Raw genomic sequence first — 21,169 nt, 5'->3', positions numbered from 1 at the left:
TGCTTCTACTTAGGGACCCTTAACCTAAGAATTCCATTCTTAAGGAAATCAGCCCTGAGTGCTCACTGGAAGGACAGATCCTGAAGCTGAGGCTCCAATGCTTTGGCTACCTCATGAGAAGAGAAGACTCCCTGGAAAAGACCCTGATGTTGGGAAAGATGGAGGTCACAAGGAGAAGGGGACGACAGAGGACAAGATGGTTGGACAGTGTTCTCGAAGCTACAAACATGAGTCTGACCAAACTGTGGGAGGCAGTGGAAGACAGGAGTGCCTGGCGTGCTCTGGTCCATGGGGTCACGAAGAGTCGGACACGACTAAACGACTAAACAACAACAACCTAAGAAGACCCAAAAATCTCCAGCCAGATGCCCATCGGAAGCCGCCAAGCAGGCCAAAAATACATTAGCTCCTTCCTCATGTTGTTCCCCATTGACTGATATTCAGAGGCACACTGACTCTGATCCCGGAAGTAGTATTGCAGTCGTCACAACTAGTTGATTGCCTTATCTCCGTGAATTTTTCTCAACCCATTTTAAAGCAGCCCTCGTTGGTGGCCATCAACACAAATTCTAGCAGTGAATTTCTTAGTTTGTTCTCTGTGAAAAAGTACTTCTTGTCTGTCTTGAATCTACCTTAGGATTCCTGCAGTTGTTTCCTTGTTACCCTAGTCATGCTGGGAGAATATTGCACTTTTCTTCACAACAAAACCATATCTATTCATTCCCTGTCAGGTGATAACATACTTTCCAATATTTCTCCGCTGAAAATAGGGACATCCTATTCCATGAAGATGATGATGATTTTATATCCCTCCCATAGGATTGGGTTGCCCCAGCCACTCTGGGCAACTTCCAAAATATATAAAAACATAATAAAACGTTGAACTTTTTTTTTTAAAAAAAAAAAACATCCATACACAGGGCTGCCTTCAGTTGTCTTGTAAAGGTTGCATCATTACTTATCTCCTTGGCTCAGGGGTTGCATAACTCCATACTCTCCAACATTTCTCCGGTGAAAATAGGGACGTCGTGAGGAAAAGTGGGACATTCTGTGATCAAATCAGAAACTGGTGTGGCTTCTGCAAAGCCAGGGCTGTCCCTGGAAAATAAGGACATATGTGATTCCAATCACTTGAGGGGAGGGCATAATCATTGGCCCCTCTGCCTCCACTGCATTCCTGACACAACCTGTCTTTACAGTGCTCTCTGTGGGATGCTTGAAAATATTCAGTGGAAGCCAACAGTGCTCATCTTGGCTTCCTGTGCTATCTAGCACGGCTGCACATTATGCAGCAAGCCTAGATGAGTAAAGCTGTCTCCCTGTTGCAGAAATGCCTCTTGAACACATAGGAGGCTGCAAGATGGGTTATGAGGAAAGTCACAGAGGGGCAGAGCCAGTAGTCACTTCTTTAGTGCCCCCCCTCAATGACTGGAGACATGTGAGTGATAATGGCTAAAGAGAATCTTCATTCCTCAAGGAACATCACCAGTGCTCACACAACACACACACACACAGAGAGAGAGACGCCACTCTGTTTTTGGTTCACGGGCCAAAAAGAACACACGCTACCTTCTCATGATGTGCTTTTGTGGTGCACATGTGCAAAAATTCAAAGACACTTTGAAACCTTGCAACAATAGAAAACTTTCCTCTGAGTTTATATTGTTGAATTTTCAATTCATCGAGCGACTTGCGAATTACGATGGGTTCAGTTCACCCAGCACAGCACCTTCCCAGCAGCAGCAGCCATTTGCTGTTCCCAGTGTCTGTTTCCAAACATTTGCATATATGTGTCCCACACCCATTGCACTGTTGTAAACCTGCAATATATTCACTGTCTGGAAAAGTTAGTTTGCAGAAAGACACAATTTGCAGCAGCACAGTAGAGTACAGTACAATAGCTCCAGAGGACTTTGTTTTCCATTTGCTTTTTGAGCTCATAACACTGTCCACAGCTTGTATCCTTAAAATCCAAGCGCTCCATTCTAATAATTGTTCACTCAAACTCTTGCACATTCACATGTTATTAACCCACCTGGGATTCAGCAGTCCCTGTGGTATGTTGCAGAGAAGATTTATTTTAAAACACTTGATATATTTTGCATAATGCAGGTTTGGGGTGTTCCCCCACCACTTCAAATTACCATTGGGCTGATAATAGTGTAGTCCTAATATAGCATTTAGAAATCATTAACACTATTTTAGTGCTTAAGAGAGAGGAAAGACCACTGCCTGCATAATTGCATATAAATGGTGAAAATAATTTTCATTCTTTCCATGCATAAAGGAAAGCACAAGAGACAGATTCTTCTAATATAAACAAATCATCCCCAGCTTCTCTCTCCCTCTACTTTCTTCTCCCTTTGTTACAAATTGTTCGTACATTCGGCTTAATAATGAATGAAAACAGTTGATATTTCTAATGACATAGGGTAATCTTGAAGTGATGAGTTTCCTTGTTTACAAAATCCTTTTTTAAAAAAATACATTCTTCACTGAACTTGATCAGGAGAAAGATTTATATTATTCACCCGGGGATATAATTGAAAGCTTATGAACTCGCTCAAATGCAGACTAGAAGGGTCTTATATCATACATAAGATAATCGTTTAGCCAAAATCAGCTTCATCTGGTAAGTGACTAGGCCTTATCCAGAATTAGATTTCCTCCAAGAAAATCTTGGGGATTGATTTTTTTGAAGAAAAAAATAAAGTTAAGACCAGGTAAGTAGCTCCTTGCAAAATATGTGTTGATGAGTCCTTGAAGGCCGCTCTTGTCCTTTTACCAAAAGCTTCAATTTTTAAACACACGTGCAACAGTTTAGTTGGAAGGAGGTAGACTGAAATCAACAGGAGTCGGTCAATTAGGGCAAATGGGACACTGTCCCAAAAGATTCAGTCTGCTATCAGCCAGGCTCCGCCTGTCTACCTTCTTACTTACAACCAGCCCAGGGGGCGATGTGACACATGTTCCTCAACTGTCCCGGGAAAACTGTGACATCCTGTTTCTTCACATGAGAGCATGGCAGCCATTTTGGGCGCCATGATCTCACCCCCAAAACAACGACTTTTTCAGGGGTTACAATGGCACACGGGTCAAGCGACTCGCCCAGGAGCTCAGCCCGAAACACACACATCCTGGTTCGGGCCCTGGACATGTTGGAGGGCATGCATGATGTGCTGATATATTAGATCAACAACACAACAGATACTGGAGTGTGAGAGGAACATTAGAAAATGGGTCAGAAGCACTAGCATTATAATCAGGAAGGATAGCACAATATTCTCCATGTTGGAATGCACCCCAAGAGGCATTATGACAGTTCAGTGACACATTCTAGGCAGGTAAGGGAAGTCAGAGACAGCCTGGAGCAGTGCTGTTAAGGGGTGTGATCTGCAGATGCAGAGACCCAATGCTTAGATAGAGAATTCTGGAGGACCACAGTCAATGCCCAACCATGAGGCTTCTGATCCCTGGCCTCTGGGACCACTTGGGTCCATGCCAACGACGATGACAATTACCATGTGGCATTTTTGTGTGTGCGTATGGCAAAGTTTTCATTTCTCAGTGTGATGAATGCCCAACAATGTGTTCCCCATGATCACTGTTCATCACATCCTGGAAAATGTTTTGAAATCTGGATTGAAGAAGAATGTGTTGAGCCGTGATGGCAGGCTGCTATGCTTGGCAATGTCAGTTTGTGGTGGCCTCGGTACGTCACCGCCATGTCAAAAAATGATTTTGCAAATTTCTCCCTTTCCCCCAGCCTCTGGCCTTTTGAACCAAGTCTGTTAATTGATATAATGTCTTTCCTTCTCTTGCTCCTCTTTCCTTTATGAAACATTTTTTAAAAAAATAAATGAATATCTGAACTCAAAACCATTTTAATAATGTTTTGCACATTCAACAAATTGCAACAAATTAAAGAAGCCTCAAAGTACACTCCGTACTTATATTAGGCTAACTGTATGCACAGCCTATTGCTGTGGTTCCCTGTGGTAAGTTCAGTTCAGTAATACTCAAGTCAAAGGTGTGATGAGCATGTAATATGAAAGCAAAACCCTCCTGCTGGATTCCTTTTGTCTTTTCTCACCTGGCACAAGCTCCCTTTGCTCTTTGACTCCATTTCTTTCCCTTTCATTCCCTTTTGCTTCTCGTTGTGGAGCAAAAGGTTTTGCAAACATTGCATTGGGATAAATGATATGTTCTTCTGAAAACATTGGTAGGGAACCTCCAGTTCACAGGACAAAGTAGGTCTGCAATATCTCCCCAACTGGCCATTTGGGCGAAACTTCCACAATCAGAGATAATACATTCTTCTGAATACCAGTTGCTGGAAACCACAGCAGGGGAGAGTACTGTTGTGATGTTTGCTGGTTTCCCACAGGCTTCTGGCTGGCCACTGTGAGATCAGGATGCTGGACTAGATGATAAAAAGACTTCTGAAGATTTCTGATGGAGCAACAGAACAAGCTGCCATTAGTCTATCTTGCTCAGCCGTGTCCATTGATCTGTAGCAGCCCTTCGGGGCTTCGGACAGGAGTCTTCTCATGTGGGAAGATGCCAGTAATTGAATGTGGGACCTTTGCACGCATTCGTACCTACGGGACCGCCTCTCCTGGTATGTCCCACAGAGGAACTTACGGTCTTCAAATAAGAACATCCTGAAGGTCCCAGGCCACAGAGAGGTTAGGCTGGCCTCAACTAGAGCCAGGGCTTTTTCGGCTCCAATCTGGTGGAACGCTCTGTCACAAGAGACTAGGGCCCTGCAGGACTTGACATCTTTCCGCAGGGCCTGCAAGACGGAGCTGTTCTGCCAGGCCTTTGGTTCAGTCTGACTCCCTCTCCCCTTTCATAAGAACTTGCATGAAAGTAGCCTCCCAATTTTTCTCACAGGCTCATATAAGTTCAACAAAAACAGTTGGGCCTGATGAGCATTTAAGGTCCCCAACCCTAATCTGCGGGTTGCTATCTGACTGGATTTTATTCTGATCCTGATCTGATTTGAGGATGTATTTTAATTGATTGTCTGATTTTATGTTAATGTGTTATACATTTGATGTTAGCCGCTCTGAGCCTGGCTTCGGCTGGGGAGGGCGGGGTATAAATAAATTACTGTTGTTGTTGTTGTTGTTGTTATTGTTATTGTTGCATGCAAAATGTACTGTACCCAGGTGGCTGGTGCCTCCTGGGTCTGGTGGTGCAGCAGGGAATGAGGCCAACAGTAGGTGGAGGCAGATGGTTTTAGGTTTGTCACACATACACCCTCCTCCCTGTTGAGTTCTGCAAGGACAAAACTGAGCCTGAGGAGAAAGGACTGACAGCCAAGAGAGGCATCTCTGGTCTGGTTGTAATAAGGCAGGAAGGTGGGAGCTGGCTGAGGTTGGTGGGTCCAATCCCTGTTCATTAGAGTGGACCAGCCTTCACTGTACCCCTAAGCCCATTCCCGGTAAGAGGATGATATAAACACAGGAGGCCTTAGAGAGCAGTGGTCTTGGGGGCCCAGTTTCATATGCCCCTCTGCATGCTTTGGGGCCCCTCTTGCGCTCTCCCTCTGGAAATCGCTCCCAAGTCTGCAGCCGCATTTACAGGCAGCAGTAGCATTTATTTTTCAGAGCGGTAGCAATAGTTGGGGCTGCTGATCACTCAGCAGAATTTCCTCTCCCTTTTACTCTTTTCTTTTTCCCTAACTGGACCCTCCCCACTTTTTTTGGCATTCACTATTTCCCTCCCCTTGCAGAGAATGTGTGGGTCTGAGCAGTTTTCTGCTTGCCCCCATGCTTTCTATGCGTGGGTCCAAGTGGTTTTCCATTTGTGCCACCACTTTCCCCGGGAAAACCTTCTATTTAGCACTGAATCAGAGCAAACATCAACCCATGGGAAATCTGATTGACGTTTGCTCCGATTCGTTGGTAAAGAGCAAGTTTCCCCAGGAGAAAACAGGGGGACAAACAGAAGTATGGATGAACCCTAAGTCTAGTTTTATCCCCATCTTCCACCCTGCTGAGTTCTTTAGGAATAAAACAGAGACTAGGGAGAAGGAGGTTAAGAGCTAGTGCCACCCCCTAAATTGGATACAAATTATAAGGCACTTGGGGGGGGGCTGGGGGCAAACTGAGGTTGGTGGGGAAGCACCATTTCCCCTAATGCACCAGCGTCCGCTGATCAATAATAATACGTCTCTTTTACGACTTCAATTATGTCTCAGACCTGTTGAAACCTCTTTTCCCCCACCATCACCCGAAGATATATAATTCCTGGGTTCTTGTTAAACTCTGTTTACAATCAACTCCACAGAGTCCTTCATCTTGGCTACAAATCTGTACTCCAATTCAATCATTTTCAAATAGGAAAAAAAGGATGTCATGTTTCCTAATGAATGCTGAGAAAGAATTGTTTAATATAGATCACTAGATCTCCCGGAGTATATTAAAGTACTCAGAAGAAAAAGCTCATCCTCCCCTCCCCTCTCTTTTCCGTAGCTCCCGGAGTGTTCTCTATATTCCTCATACATTCTTGTTAACATTTGAACACTCGCAGGCTCTTGTACCTGCTGCCCTCAATTACTTTAGCAAGGAACAACTCTTTCCTGGCTCTGTTGCTGTTTCTCTCCACCTGCTGGTACAGAGGAAGGAGGGGGGGGAAAGTGTCACAGTACAGGTAAATGGGAGCCCTGAGATGTTTTCAGTTACTGAGAAGCAAAAATCCATCAGAAATCTATTCCTCTTGAAAAACACTAGAGAGCTCAGTTCTCAAAATCCCCTCTCCAGCCACATGAGATGGAGCAAGCAGGAGCCGCTGAGGACCAGAGGAAAATTGGATGTGTCGTGTTTCAGTTGTGGCTGTGGTCTCTTGACAATTTGGGCTAGTTTTTGCTCGGAGTAGACCCATGGAAATGAATGAGCATGACTCGGCTAAGTCCTTCATTTCATCAGATGCACTCTGAGTAAAAGAGAGGTGGACGCTATGCTTGTTGGCATCTGTTTGTCTTGAGGAACAATGGAGTTCACCCCAGACCACATGCTTAGCACAAATAGCCCCATTCAGGTGCCCTGGCTAAATGGAAGGGACAATGGCCACATTCACACTGTTTAAAGCTCTAGGATATGATTTTATGGCACAATGGAATACCGTGACAGAAGCCGGAGTGCATGGAAACACCATTTACCTTCCCGCCGCAGCGGTACCTATTTATCTACTTGCACTGGTGTGCTTTTGAACTGCTAGGCTGGCCAGAAGCCATTTAGGCATGCTGGCCACATGACCCAGAAAGCTGTCTGTGGACAAATGTTGGCTCCCTCAGTCTGAAAAGCGAGATGTGTGCCACGCCCTATAGTCGCCTTTTACTGGACCTAACCATCCAGGGGTCCTTTACCTTATCAATGTATACAGAGCAGGAATAAGGAACCATTTCCAGTCCAGTTGCCACTTTCCCTCCTGGATGACATATATAGCATGTTAACAGTGTCAATGGTGGATGGTCTGTTGAGAAGAGATGGACAAAAGTGTTATGTGAAAAGCCATAAAACAAGCGTACCAGCCAATTTCATCAGAAAAAAGGACAAGCAGCAACTTTCTGATCAAAGGAGCTTCTTACATACATGCTGGCTTTTGAGAACTTATTTGGTCCAGAAATGGAAGGCCCTGTGTGACTTAAACCTCTTGTTGTGCTACAAGAATATGTGGCTATTGCAGAGAAAGCAACTCACAATGTACATATTTCTAAGGGTAAGGAAAACCTGGAACGTTTCTCCATCATTTGGTGGCATTTCATTCCTCATACGTCAAATTCAGATATGCAAAACTTTCTTTCCTCCATTCAGTAAGGAAATGTGGCTTTCATGATGTGTTTTTCTGCCTTTATTTTTCTACATTATTTGCTTTCTACTTATTTGGAAAAATACAACCTCTGAACTGCTCCTACATTTTGTAACTTTGATTTTTCTTTTGTTCCGTTGATTTTACATTAATAAAAACCTTGATTTTAAAAAATGAAAAAGGGTAATCTTTTCCTGCGTCATTAGCAGCCTGCTAGATTATTCCTCTGATGGTGATAGCTTGGAGGCTAATCCACATGACCCTCTTTTTCTCTGGGGCTTTTGATGTCCACCTTAGATTTGACCTTGAGGCACAGTCCTCGACACATACCAAACTGGCTGTGGGTGGTATCCACTTCCCATGTCTAGGTCACCAACAGCTAGAATAAGCCTCATGCTGACATTCTAATCCAATATTTAGGACTGAATTTCAATTCAAAATTAAGAAGATTGGAAGCTGCCTCTGTTAGCAGTTCCTCCATCCTTGGAGAGGGATGTGACAGCATATGGAAGAGACTTCTGTGTGGTGGCCCCCAAGCTCTAAATCCCTGTCCCTGGATGTGCAGTTGGTGTCTATTTTGCACCCTTCCACCAAGGTGCACCTTTTCAGCCAGGCTTTCAACCATGGCTGAATGTGAGTTTCCCCTTTTGCATCAGATGTTGTATTTTAGGTGTGGGGAACGGTTGACCCTCCAGATGCTGCTGAACTACAACTCACCTTGTACCTGGCCATGTTTCCAAAGGCTGATGGGAGCTATAGTTCAACAGCACCCTGAGGACCAATTGTTCCCCACCCCTGATTTTATAATAAATAATAATAATAAATTTTATTTATATCCCACCCTCCCCAGCCAAAGCCGGGCTCAGAGTGGCTAACAACAAGTAAAAATAGCGTACATAAAATCACACAGTCAATTAATTAAAATACATTCTAAAATCAATTCAGAATCAAATTAATGGCAACCATTGGGCTAGAGTTCTTTGAGGATTACGGAAGGAGAGAGGGGGTCAGACTCTGCCTTGGCCAAAGGCCTGGCAAAACAGCTCTGTCTTGCAGGCCCTGCGGAAAGATGTCAAGTCCCACAGGGCCCTAGTCTCTTGTCACAGAGAGTTCCACCAGACTGGAGCCACAGCCAAAAAAGCCCTGGCTCTAGTTGAGGCCAGCCTAACCTCTCTGTGGCCTGGGACCTCCAATATGTTTTTGTTTGAAGATCGTAAGGTCCTCCGTGGGACATACCAGGAGAGGCGGTCCTATAGGTACGAGGGTCCTAGGCCGTATAGGGCTTCAAAGTTTAAAACCAGCACCTTAAACCTGATCCTGTACTCCACCAGGAGCCAGTGTAGCTGGTTTCGATACGATTGTACTTCTGTTGCATCTTGCCATTGGACTTTTTGCAAAGGGCATGTAACAAATGCTTCTAAACAGTGCTATTTTTCTAGAAAAAGAGGTGCCAGAACTCACTATGAACACCTCCCTTGTTCTCTTATAATGGCAATGGTGCCCACCTAACATGCCCACCTATTTGCACATCTAGACCAGTGTTGGCTGCTCTGACTTGCAGGGGCTCCCTCAAGGCATAGTTCTTTGACTTTGATTGACCCCTTTTGCTGGAAATGCCAGGGAACATCTCAGGCTTTCTACATGAAAAGCATGTCCCCAAGCTAAAGTCTTTCCTACTGGGTTGTGCCAATCAGCCCTTAGCAGATGCTAGTAATTGGCCTAAATGAAATATGTCCTATGCTAATAGAAGGGACAGATGTCACAGCTGATCATCTTCCCCACAATAGTCCCCTGTGCCACCTTGTAATTGGCTGGTTAAAACCCTGATCAGTATACAGTCCTGTTCTCTTATAAGTCAAGGTGTTCAGTTCCTTTCATAAGTCAGCATGCACAGCTTCTTATACCCAGTCACCAGCTAGTACAGGGGTGGACGGACTATCTTCTGTTGGAGGGTTGCATTCCCTTGGGGATAATCCTTTGGGACCACATGCAATCAGTGGGTAGAACCAAAGACTACAGTGTTCTGCTTTAACTAATCTGGAATAGAGACCACTTTGCTTCAATTTTCACCATAGCTACTTCAGATTACAGGGACGCGGGTGGCGCTGTGAGTTAAACAACAGAGCCTAGGACTTGCTGATCAGAAGGTCAGCGGTTCGAATCCCCACGACGGGGTGAGCTCCCATTGCTCAGTCCCAGCTCCTGCCAACCTCGGAGTTCGAAAGCACGTCAAAGTGCAAGTAGATAAATAGGTACCGTTCCGGAGGGAAGGTAAACGGCATTTCTGTGCGCTGCTCTGGTTCACCAGAAGCGGCATAGTCATGCTGGCCACATGACCCGGAAGCTGTACGCAGGCTCCCTCAGCCAAAAAAGCGAGATGAGCACCGCAACCCCAGAGTCGGCCATGACTGGACCTAATGGTCAGGGGTCCCTTTACCTTTACCTTACTTCAGATTACAGTGGTACCTTGGGTTACAGATGCTTCGGGTTACAAACACTTTGGGTTACAAACCCTGCTAACCTGGAAGTAGTACCTTGGGTTGAGAACTTTGCTCCAGGATGGGAACAGAAATAGTGTGCTGGAGTCGCGGTGGCAGCGGTAGGCCCCATTAGCGAAAACGCGCCTCAGGTTAAGAACAGTTTTGGGTTAAGAACGGACCTCCAGAATGAATTAAGTCCGTAAACCGAGGTACGACTGTAGTTTATTCAATCCAATTCAACTTAGGTTTTGTGTGATTACTCTCCTATGCACACAAACACCACAAGACCAATACATCTCCTGCTCTGGAAAACAAGGGAAAGTACCGGTAATTCCTTTCTGAATTCAGTGTGCTACACATGCTCACATGGCAGTTTGCTTTCAGGCAGCATCTTTTTTCCCAAGCCATGCAAGCGGGACAAAAAAAAACTTTTTGTAAACAACATCAATCAATCACTCAGTCAAAATGCTGACACTTCCCATTGTTCTGAAACTAAATGGATGAAGTGGGGTTGGGTGGAGTCAGAGAAAGAACAAGATATTTTAAAACCCAGGGGAAAAAACGAGGGAAGGAACAAGAAGGATGGAAGGAAGCCTGATGAGATGAAAGCATGAGGAGGTGTTGGGAGCTGCCAAAAAATGAGATTGGGAGCTGAAAGTGGTCCCTGGGGCAAAGGTATGGAAGCAAAAACCCCACTCACCTTTTCCATGCAATCTCCTTTCCCATTTCAACCCCTGATATCATTTCTGCATGGAGGGGTCCCTGTGACCTGCCTCTGGCCCACACCTGATCAAAAGCTGCAGTGGTGAGGTACTTGGAGTAAAACCATTAAGCACCCGAGTCTTTCAAGAGAAGGCCATCGCAACCACATGTTTCCAGATTATACCATAAAGCGTTTCTTAATACAGAGAAGCACTTTCACACAATGTACAGTGGTACCTTGGGTTAAGAACTTAATTTGTTCTGGAGGTCTGTTCTTAACCTGAAACTGTTCTTAACCTGAAGCACCACTTTAGCTAATGGGGCCTCCCGCTGCCGCCGTGCTGCCACTGCACGATTTCTGTTCTCATCCTGAAGCAAAGTTCTTAACCCGAGGTAATATTTCTGGGTTAGCAGAGTCTGTAACCTGAAGTGTATGTAACCTGAAGCGTATGTAACCCGAGGTACCACTGTAGTCCTTTCAGATGAAATCCATAGGAAGTTGCATTATACTGAACCAGACCATCTAACTCACTATTGTCTGCACTGACTGCCAGCAGCTCTCCAGCTTTACAGGCGTGGAGGGAGGGGGTTTGTCCCATGGCAACTGAAGATGCTGGGGATTGGAGCCCAGGACTTTCTGGGTACAAAGCAAATGCTTGACCACTGAGCTGAAGACCTTGCCCAAGGCCACTGTGGGAGGAGAACCGCTGGTGGCTAAAATTTCTGCTTCCAGTGGCTTGCCCAGGCTCTCACAAGCGAGGGCAGAAAAGTGCTCTTCTCTGCTCCATCCATTTCTATTTCCTTCTTAAAGTAAACAATTTCCCTACCATTTGGAAAAATGGAGGAGAAATAAGTAAGATTGAACTATGTCAGTTCCTGGGTTGGCAGTTTGATCTGATCTCAGGTTTGGAGGTGTGCCAGGGAGCTCAGGAAGGATCCTTTGGATCCAATGGCTTCCCTTGATCTACACCCAAGCAGCTCACAGTGCACACACTATTCAGAGCTCCAAGATTCATACAGCCAGGGACCCAGAAGTGTCTGCAGTGACAAGGATGGGGCCCCTGACTTTGGATCCCCCTCTCTGACATCAGAGATTTCTCTCTACGCCTGCAGAATGGCAGCTCTGGTGCTTCCATAGCTCAGCGGTAGAGTATCTTTTCTTGCATGCAGAAGTTCTCAGGTTCAATCCCCGGCATCTCCAGGTTGGTCTGGGAGCATCTTAAACTCTTGAGATCCACTGCCAGGTGGCATCCACAGATGGACCAATGCTTTCTATGGACCAACACACCTTTCCGTGTTCCTACAGTCTCCAGGATGCCATGTGATCACTGGGCTCCTTAGATTATTTAAAAATAAACAGATTGGAATTTAAGAGCAAAATATGCTGATCATTGATAGAAGTTCACGGTATTGTTCTCCAAGGCCTCACGGCTTTCTAGACTAACAACCAGAGCTGAACAAATCAGCTTCATCTGGTAAGTGACTAGGCCTTATCAAGAATTAGATTTTCTCCAAGAAAATCTTGGGGATTAATTTTTTTGAAGGAAAAAAATAACGTTAAGACCAGGTAAGTAGCTATCCTGCAAAATATGTGTTGATGAGTCCTTGAAGGCCGCTATTGTCCTTTTACCAAAAGCTTCAATTTTTAAAATCACATGCAACTGTTTAGTTGGAAGGAGGTAGATTGAAATCAACAGGGGCCGGTCAATTAGGGCAAATGGGACACTGTCCCAAAAGATTCTGTCTGCTCTCAGCCAGGCTGTGCCTGCCTACCTTCTTACTTACAACCAGCCCAGGGGGTGATGGTGCCACATGCCCCTCAACTGTCCTGGGAAAAGTGTGCCATCCTGTTTTTTCATGTGAGAGCATGGCAGCAATTTTGGTCACCATGATCTCACCCCCCCAAAAAAAATGACCTTTTCAGGGGTTACAATGGTACACGGGTCAAGCAACTCGCCCAGGAGCGCAGCCCGAAACACACACATCCTGGTTTGGGGCCTGGACATGTTGGAGGGCATGCATGATGTGCTGATATGTTAGATCAACAACACAACAGATACTGGAGTGTGAGAGGAACATTAGAAAATGGGTCAGAAGCTCTAGCATTATAATCAGGAAAGATAGCACAATATTCCCCATGTCGGAATGCACCCCAAGAGGCATTATGGCAGTTCAATGACATTCTACGCAGGCAAGAGATGTCAGAGACAGCCTTCAGCCACTCACCCCTTCAGCCTTCAGCCACTCCTGACAATAATGGACATATTTATTTTCAGCTTTCTCGGGTCAACTTATCGAAGAGAATTTGGTGGCCCCATGCAGAGCTGCAAGTTATTCTTAGCGGCTTACTCTACAGTGCGCCATGCAGGGACTTATGGCACTACCAACTGTGGGATTGCAGTCTCCTTTCAACCTTTGAAATGGAGTAGCCCGCCAATATATGCATGGCTCTCAGAAACTTTATTGACACCTGACTGAGAATTATTTAAATAGAGAGAGAGAAAGCGGAAGATGTTTAGCAGAAATAAGCACACAGACATTTTTCCGTCGGAATACATGGGGATAAAGAAATCAGCTGCATTATCGCCCAAGATGGAAGAGGCGAGGCATGGGAAATTCAATGCACTGCGGTTATTTCACCCCTGTTTTTCATTACGTGGGCAACCTCAGAGCTGTACTTGTTAGCATTTAGAAAAAGAAGGGGGGCTTTAGTCTGCTGCAGGGGAGCCATTATTGTTGAAATGTGCTAGCATTATCTTGCTTAAGGAGGTGGGGGCACATATTGTTTATGCAGTCTATTTATCAGTGTAAGAATGTATCTTCCAATATGGCAATATCTCGGGTGGTAATAGCATACAAGAATAAAAGAGTGTTCATGAATAGAAAGTTCCTGCCTGTAGCATGTACATCTGAGATACTAAAGGATTATTTACCTATCATTAAGATATGGATTTTTAAAAAATCTGGTCCAGCTTTTCTTCCAGCGGAAATCATATTAAACTCTCTAGTTATTTTATCTGACTTCTGTTGGGCAGCTTTTCATGAGCATGGCAAACTATATGTGTGTATAATTCAGGAACAGAGAAAGAACACACACACACACACACACACACACACTTACTTTCTTGCTTTCTCTTTGTGTGTGTGTATTCTTAATCTGTTCCTGGTGTGTTTGACTGTTGTGGGGAGGCATTTGATTTTGTTTGCATTTTAATGGGATACTACCTAATTTAACGAGATGCTACCGAATTCCCCCCAGTACACCTGCAAAAATATCCTGTTTGCAGTAGGGAGCTTGCTGTGGGTGTGGGGCAGGCGCAGGATCCCAAACCTTTTTGTTCCTCTGGGATGTCGGGGGGGGGGGAATGTGTCCTGGAGCCAGAGGTACAAGGCACATCGAAACAACACTGTAGAATGAAGTACAAGAGGTTGGGGGCACCAACTTTTAGAGTTGCACAGGGCGCTGCTGAAATTTGAGGGCCCAAATTCCATCACTGCTGAAGCCCACAGAGTAAAAGAAGAGAGATTTTGATCAGGTAGTCTCCTGAGGTACTCTAAGCCTCTCCCTGATTTGGAAGAGAACGGGAGTTGAAATGCCTCTGGATTCTTTGGCTCTAATGTGTTTCCCTCTCCTCCCCAACACACCTTTAAACTGCCCTCCATATGCCCCTCTCTGGCCCTACCAGAACCTGAGCTCCAACACTGGTAGGGTGTCAGGGTTAGAGAGCAAGCTCCAAAGTATCTTATGGTCCCTATGATTCCTTCCTAGGTAAAGGGGTCATAGGTCAGTGTCAAAAGGACTCGGGCTCAATCCCCAGGTAGCTCTGAACCCCTGGAGATCTGCTGCTACTCGTCAGTGCAGGCCATAGTGAGCAGGATGGACCAATGGGTCCAACTCAGTATAAGCAGCTTCCTATCATCCTACGAGAATAGGATTGTAGGTTTAATGCTGGCTCCGTATGTTTTATGTCTGATGATGACTATTGCATTTTTTAAAATGGGCTTCACCTTGTGACAGCTGTTGACTTAAAAGGCAGCTTAAAAAATATCTTAAATAGATAACTACTCAAATAAACATTATACCTCTGGAGAGAAAGGCTCCAGAATGTCAATAGAGAGGTGGTCGTGGGTTTTGAATGCATGAATTTCCCTTTCATTCCACACCCCTCCTTCCATAACTGGTAGGAAATGGACGAGTGGCGCTGTGGTTTAAACCACTGAGCTTGGGCTTGCCGATCAGAAGGTTGGTAGTTCAAATCCCCGCAATGGGGTGAGCTCCCGTTGCTCGGTCCCAGCTCCTGCCAACCTAGCAGTTTGAAAGCACACCAGTGCAAGTAGATAAATAGCTGCTGTGGTGGGAAGGTAAACGGAGTTTCCGTGTGCTCTGGTTTCCATCACGTTTGTCCATTGCATCAGAAGGAGTTTAGTCATGCTGGCCACATGACCCGGAAAGCTGTCTGTGGACAAACGCCACCTCCCTCAGCCTAAAAGCGAGATGAGCGCCACACCCCATAGTCACCTTTGACTGGACTTAACTGTCCAGGGGTTCTTTACCTTCATCTTTTTACCTTTACATTCTGACACCCATCATGGATTCTCCGTTAAGCATGGGTCATTTGGTCTTTCATGGAGCCTTCCTAGTGCTAAATCATACAGGTGGCGTTAGCAGACTGACAGACTTTTTTACTGGCTCATACAAAGCTCAGGGATCCCTTTCCCCAAAGTCCTCCTGCAATAAAATCACATATCTTTTGCAGTAAACTGAGCACAGCTGACACAGGACAGGAGGGAGAGAGCAAGGGAGAGCAGGAGCCTTGTGTTCTGTTTTTATAGATACATAATCCCGGTACAATGATATTGTGTTTATTCATTTTGTTTATTGGTTTGAACATGATTTTTAATGCGCACATAAAAAAAATGTTTTCAAGTTTAATTGCGGTGTCAACCCCATCAGGTTCATCTTTATCTTTGACCACTTTTCTTTCCAGGAAGCAGCCAAGCTAGGTTTTTATTTTATTTTTTTATAGGATCCCCACACATAATAAAGCATCCAAACAACTTTTTCACGTCATCTTCAATGAATTCAGAGGATGCAACAGTTTGCACACTCTCCTGCACACATTTTATTACTCCCACTTTCATTCTACAAGGCTGAAGCGAATCATATAATAAATATGTGTCTTGCACTTGTGAGCTTGATATACTGTTCCCTTCCAAGAGGCTCTTTCTGCTCGTAACTTAGATTGCTGGCAAAAAGCATTCCCCATTCAGCTTCTCAGGTTAGCAATGTTTTATAAAGCCTTACAAGGGAAATAATGATAATAATTAATGTTGTGCCGGATATTCACCACGTGAGATTATCACAGCCAACAGAGCTGCTTCAGGAAAGGAGGAATGTTTGCTGCATAATAGTGCTCCCTCCTAGAAAAAGAACAGAAGTTCACCAGAATATCTTGGGCACCTCATTCAATACAATGGCCTTTATGATGTGCTTGGTTTTTCACCCTCCAGTAACACCGTATGACAATATTTACCTCTCAAAGAAATGCAGGTGGAACAGTGGAGGCAGGTACATTTGGATCAAGGGAGAACAGTATGCGTGGGGTTTAAGCAGAGGTTGTAGGACCATCTGTCATGGATGCTTTAGTTGAGATTCCAGCATTGCAGGATGTTGGACTAAAGGACACTCAGGGGGTGCAAGGAGTGCGGGGCACCCAGGCGCCAAATTCGGGGGGGCACCAAATGTATACCTACTGTATACTGGTTCCTCTCGATCGGCGGCAGTGAAAAGCCCTGCTCCTGCTCCATCGCTCTGTTACTCCGTAGCATCAAATACCACTGACGAGTCAGGAAACAAAAGCAGTTACAGGTGAGTGATTTTCCTCCCCCAAAAAAGCAAAAAAGGTCAACAACTTTGAGTTCTCCAGTTCTCCTCCCCTAAAAAAAGGTCAACAACTTCGACTTCCCCCCTGCCCCCAAAAAGCTCAATAAAAGTTAATTTGGGGGCGGCTAAACTAAATTTGGGGCGCTGTGGGCAGATCTTTGCACCCTGACGGTGCATATGCTAAAGACAGTCCTGGTTCCTTCCACCTCTACAATGCTATGCTATGATTCCCCCAATCCCAGTCTGCACTCAGACAGTCTCCATCTGCCTGCCCTCTTACTTGCAACTAGACCACGGGCTGTCAGTTTGCTCCTCCTTAATTTCAGTGCTGCCCTTGTAGATGGGTTTGAAGAAGATGGGGGCAAATTGAGAATTAGTTGGCTCCACCTATCCTTGCCTCTGGCCCCACCTACTGTTGGTCTCCCTGCATTCTGCCCTGCAAGTCTGAATTTTCCTACCACTTGCCACTGGGTAGGAAATAGTGCTGGGCAAACCCCTCACTGATTTGATTCATAATTGGTTTCAGAATATCAAGCTTTTCCTCTTCAATATGGAGTTCAAGAAGATTCAGGCCAAACAAAAGGAAGTACTTCTTCAGCTAGCATGTTTTTGAAAGTTTGGATACTTCTGTCCCTATAATTCCCAAAAGGCATTCCCTAAAAAAAAACCCCAATCCATATAGGGAATATATGATTTGTTGGGGGTACACATTATTTAGCTGGAGAACAACATTGCAAAATTCAGGTAAGGGCAAATTTTGAATGATGGGTACACATTATTTATCCATCAGAAGGTAATTCTGTATAGGGAAGTTTTTCTTTTGATGCTTAATGTTTTATTATGTTTTTATATATGTTGGAAGCTGTCCAGAGTGCTGGGGCAACCAATATGATGTGTATTGTATAAATAGTAAAATTATCATTATTGAATGGGATGTCCCTATTTTCATCAGAGAAATGTTGGAAGGCAGGCAAGGGGGTAGATCTTCCTCAACCTCCCAACCCAAGACCATTTAAAAGCAAAACATCTAGACATCCAAGCAGGGCCGGATTTAGGTTTGGTGAGGCCCTAAGCTGCTGAAGGTAATGGGGCCCTTTACATGTCCAGCTGTCCTTTGTCAACAACAAATTGTTGCTGTTTTTTGTGTTGAATATATGCTATATGGTAATTTATGGGCCTAATAGGTATCTAGATCCATTTATTTGCACATAACAAAATATGTATTTTATCAAAGTAATTGTGATATTTTATGGAGCAGGCTAGCAAGCGGGGCCCATTACTTACATCATAGGAGCCTACACAAAACACTGTTGCTGTATGTAGGTATTATTTTATTTGTTTTTTTTATCTTATATTTTGGAAATGTACATCCAGTGTTTTTTTTTCCTTTTAATTTTTTTTGGGCCCTAAGCTATAGTTTGTTTAGCTTAGACGTAAATCCGGCATTGGATCCCAGCAATTAGATCTGAGATTTACCACATTCAAAGCACAACACTGAGATATGCCCTCTCCCTTGGGCCCATTTTGAATTAAAGTGTCTAAAATTTGTCAGCGGTTCCTCATGTTTACTCTTTGGTGGCAGAACAATTTAATGTACCCTAATTTGTTTGTTGAATTTGGGGATGATTCTGCTACCTGTTGTATGTTGGTACCTTTAGTCACGTGTGTGTGTGTGTGTGTGCGCGTGTGTGCGTGTTTGTATATCTATATCTATAAAGATAGATGAATGGATAAAGATAGCTATAGGCTACACAAGAGCTGCCTCTCCAGTTGTAGCTATAGGTATAAAATATCTTTAACCTCTTTTGTCAGTCTGGAATGTGTTGCACTGGAGACAAGAAGAGATTTTGAGGCATCTTTTTAATGCCACTCAAGAATCCATCTGCAGAATACAAGCGGATAAATTCCTCACATCTCAACAACCATTTCTCACCTCATAAGAGAAAAGCAAAACTGCAACTCCTGCCACCCCATGTTCTTAATTCACTCTTCTTCTTTTTTGCAATTCAGTGTTTATTGATTTTAAATATTGAATCCACTCACCACAAAAGAAGCAAAGAAAAAAACAAATCACATCAAATAATTTTTTTTAAAAAAATGTTACATATAAAATAAAGTTCTTCGATACGTTGAGATTTCTGACATCCTCAGTATGGGTTCTTTGTTTCCTTGCTGGCTGCATATTGTATGACCTTTAACTAATCATAAATTATCTATAATCTTTGTAGCATATAGCATTGCAGAAGTTAATCAAAGCACGTCAAAGACTTCATATGGGAGCATTGTTCTTTAAATGTAATAAGTATATATCCCATTCTTTGTTAAACTTTTGGTTTGTCTGGTTCCTAACTTTTTCTGTCATCTTTGCCAATTCTACTTGATCAAATAATTTCACCTGCCGCTCCATTTCAGTTGGTATTTTGTCTCCCTTCCACCATTTGTCTATCAGCGTTCTCGCAGCAGTGGTTGAATACATGAATACCTTCCTCAGTTCCTTTGGAATATTTGCCACCATGATGCCTAAATTGGAAGGCTTCTGGTTTGTTGATGAAAGTTAGTTTAAACAGTTCTTAATACATTCCAATAAGAATTCACTTGGGCTGCATAGCACCAGCCCTGTTTTTGAGGGCTGCTTCCAGATACATCAGCATCTGTGGTATTTCCCAATTGTGAAATGGGAAGCATCATCTGCAAGGCTGTAATAGTGTAGATCTTCACTCGGCCCTTCTTCCCAGCCTGGCACGGGTGCCATTTTGTGGTTCATTTCAGATGCCAAAATGTCTTGAGCCAGCCCTGTCAATGAACATCTTGGGGATTTCTCAAGAGGACACTGTGTTGTGGAGTTTTGCCCTATCTTCCTCTCACCGTGGCTTTTCAGTACTCCCTATCCTTTAATGCTACACTGGACACAATTCCAAATACCATCATGAGGTGCCTAGCAGCTGACGCATAAATGGTTGGCCGTGCTTATCATACTTCCTAGTTTCAGGAGACCACAGGTGGAGGATACCGAACAAGAGCAAATAAATCATTCACGATGAAGCTACTTGAAAATTTGGCAGATGTTGCTGTGATTAACTGAAGGCTTGCTCTGGAATGTTGGTTTGGCACAAGGTTAAATGCACATGAATGAATCTGTCTGCATACTTAGACACTGCCGTGAAACTTAGTTCTCATAAAAATGGAGGCCGGGGGGGGGGCTGTTTTCTAGCTTGTTGACAACAGTTTACTATACTTGCGTATCTACATATGGAGACCCGCCACATGAAAGTCCGAGCTGGTTAGGATATAAAGAGTTCTATGCTCCAGACAGATAGTATTCAGAAATTTGTCAAACCGCATCTGTATATGTGTGTATATTTGCCCAGGTTGGGAGGGTGTCTGTCTTTAGCCTTTGAAAAATACCACTTTCAACTCCGAGATCACATACTGAAAGGGCTAATTTGTGTATCACAGCCGTTCTGTATCCTAACAAGGAAATTCTGGTGCTTATGAGTGCTTTCTCGGTGAAGAGATACCAGTCATGGTAGACAAGATGCCTTAAAAATAAAGTTCTTGCTGTTAAAAAGGTAAAGGGACCCCTGACCATTAGGTCCAGTCGTGACCGACTCTGGGGTTGTGGTGCTCATCTCGCTTTATTGGCTGAGGGAGCCAGCGTACAGCTTCCAGGTCATGTGGCCAACATGACTAAGCCGCTTCTGGCGAACCAGAGCAGTGCACGGAAACGCTGTTTACCTTCCCGCCGGAGCGGTACCTATTTATCTACTTGCATTTTGATGTGCTTTCGAACTGATAGGTTGGCAGGAGCAGGGACCAAGCAACGGGAGCTCATCCCGTTGCGGGGATTCGAACTGCCGACCTTCTGATCAGCAAGTCCTAGGCTCTGTGGTTTAACCCACAGCGCCACCTGTGTCCCTTTGTTGCTATTAGGATTGTATTAATGGTTTTCCTTCTATTCATCTGTGACAACTTTTCTTACAATCAAGTGGTACCTAAATGTCATGAAATAAACAAACAAACATTCCCCAGCCATCAATTTATTTATTTTTTTAAAGCCCTGGGGTTGGGAGGGAAGAAGAAGCATTTTTGTCAGGCAAAGAAAACCTAATTGAGAGAAGAGTCATAGCTTTGTGGAGAGCAAATACTTTTTATGTCTTTGGTGTCTTCAGGTAAGGTTGCGAAAATACCCCATTTGAACCATGCATAGTCACTGAGGTTGGACAATAAAGCCGTACCTTGGAAGTTGAACGGAAGCTGTTCAGAAACCAAAGCACAGTTTCTGATT

At 44.2% G+C, this 21,169-nt stretch overlaps 1 long non-coding RNA gene across 1 annotated transcript in view; it reads right to left on the bottom strand.

The window, feature by feature from the left end:
• Positions 1 to 5,154: 5,154 nt before the first annotated feature.
• LOC309531221 overlaps positions 5,155 to 21,169 on the bottom strand; it is a 43,745-nt gene continuing 27,730 nt past the window's right edge. Inside the window, exons 2-4 of the long non-coding RNA XR_014219145.1 lie at positions 16,755 to 16,838; positions 15,555 to 15,729; positions 5,155 to 7,482 (exon numbers count right to left, since the gene is read on the bottom strand). This is a non-coding gene — a long non-coding RNA (uncharacterized lncRNA). The remainder of the gene's footprint in view (positions 7,483 to 15,554; positions 15,730 to 16,754; positions 16,839 to 21,169) is intronic.

Source organism: Podarcis vaucheri, assembly GCF_965113315.1.
Source record: "Podarcis vaucheri genome assembly, chromosome: 1".
NCBI lineage: Eukaryota > Metazoa > Chordata > Lepidosauria > Squamata > Lacertidae > Podarcis > Podarcis vaucheri.
The sequence above is the reverse complement of the archived record's forward strand: the minus strand, read 5'-3'. Positions and strand labels throughout refer to the sequence as shown.